The sequence below is a fragment of the Papaver somniferum genome, chromosome 5 (genome assembly GCF_003573695.1).
Source record: "Papaver somniferum cultivar HN1 chromosome 5, ASM357369v1, whole genome shotgun sequence".
Taxonomy (NCBI): domain Eukaryota; kingdom Viridiplantae; phylum Streptophyta; class Magnoliopsida; order Ranunculales; family Papaveraceae; genus Papaver; species Papaver somniferum.
The window spans coordinates 148,758,325-148,760,388 of NC_039362.1; positions in this window are offsets into that span (position 1 = coordinate 148,758,325).

Here is a 2,064-nt window from a genome sequence, read left to right on the forward strand (position 1 = left end):
AGTTGCGGTTTTGACTTGGTTGATATCCAAAACTTGGAGACTTCTTTGCTTCTTACTTATTTCTTTATACTTATCACATAGCTTCTTAACGACACCTTCAAGCACTACTCCCGAAAAATCAAGTTGTGTTGCCGAACCAAGTTGGGTTTGAAATTGTGACATTTGGGAAATTTCAAAAAAATAAATTAGATTGAGAAAGAGAGAAATAGATAAATTTATATTAAGATAAGGAGAATTAGAGAAAAAATTTTGTATAAAAATTTTGGGGTAAACATTTGAGTTTGAAAATTACCTATTTATAGCGATAAAGAACTAGCCGTTGGCGCTAGAGACAATATCGACCGCTAGAACCTCTGTCGCTCAGTGATTTTCCCATAGTGGCACAACTCGTTTGCCATGCCACCTGGTATGCCAAACAACATTTTTTTGGCAATACCCATAGGAATAGGCCTTAGTGTTTTGAGCTGGGGATTCTTAAAATTCTTACCGAATCCTTAAAGGAATTGCTAGAACTCTCTATCAAATTAGGGTGTCTAACAGGTTTTTTACGTATTTACTATAGTGTTGTTTGTTATCTGTTTGAATTACCAAAAACTGTTGTAAATCATGTAACGAGTCATGTAGTCCTGCGGATTTTGACTTGGGTTATTATTATCAATATGATTAAGGTTTTTCGAGGAAAAAAAAGCATCCACAACCATAAATGGTTGTAGTACCTATTGGATGTTCATATTACCAATTGAGATACGTAAGCATACATCAAAAGCGAATCGGACTTGTGCCAGTTGTAAATTAGACATAACCAAAGAACAAAGTTAAAAAAAATTGGGTAAGACACTAGTCTCATAAGAATAATGCATGGCAAGAATGGAAAGGTCAAATATGTGAAGTATCCCTACTGCAAGCTAGTAATACCTGCTTAAGAGACATTGCATCAAAAGAAGGTGAAACACTGCAAGGATGGCATGCTTATGGCCTTTGCATCCTTGGAACGAGTAAGATCATATGCAATCACTCATTAGTTGATCGCAATGGTCAGTAGGAATGCATTCCCATAGTAAAAGGATGTGAATTGGTTGGACGGTTTCAATGGCCCTAGCAATAGGTTTGAAATTGACATATGCGCAAATCCAAGGCGTGACCAAAGGTCAGGATAGTACCCTCAAGTTAGTTGTGCATGCTATAAATGCATCAGCATTAGCCGGTATGGCCTTATGCCCCTAGCAGAAAAAGGGTAGGTTGGAATAGTATGAAGCTATGCTTAATAACCATGCTCGTGAAGCAAGTTGGGAAAGGTAAATCAACGTGCATTTTCCTGGCAAAAGCGAGTGTGCAATGAAAATTACAGCTCGGTTACTCAGTAGGAGTGGCACACTAGGGAGCCCCGGCCCGCACTATTTGGTGAAATTTTCCTAACCGTCACAAATGGTATCAGAACATGTTACGAATCACTAGGGTCCGTGATTTTGGATTTTCCGGTGTTGCTTCGTAAATTTAACTACAAAAAATTCCTTTTATTAACAAGGAAATGTGAATGAAGAGTTAGGACGATCATGCTGATTTCTCATGTAAATAAGATTTGTAACTACTATGATGGTTACTTCCTGAAGAGATTTACTTGGATATGCGTTGTGAGCTTTCCAAGACTAAATTTCCCCCTACTGCATTGTTGGTGATCCAGAAGACCATTCTGGGAATGATGGTCAGACACTGGGCTGATCACCCTCACTCGTTTGAGACAATATGTGTTGTTAGGATGGCTAGTATCCCACCTGAAGGTGGCTACCTGGAAGATCGTTTGGAAAAGTAACTTGTATCCGACTGTTTTGACATTGAAGTTTGATCCTTACAGTAAAACGATAAATTTGCTTGTCATGTTAGACAACCATTGAGAACTTGTTATTGTTGAGGAATTCTCGAAAAAACTCAAAATTTTCGAGGTTTACGAGTTTTAAAAGAAAAAACGGAAAAGGTTTTGAAAGGAATCAAAAGAAAACTGCAGTCATAAAAATGATTTTTACTTCTAAAAAAATAAATAAAAGAGCTTGGAAAGTAAATCCAAAT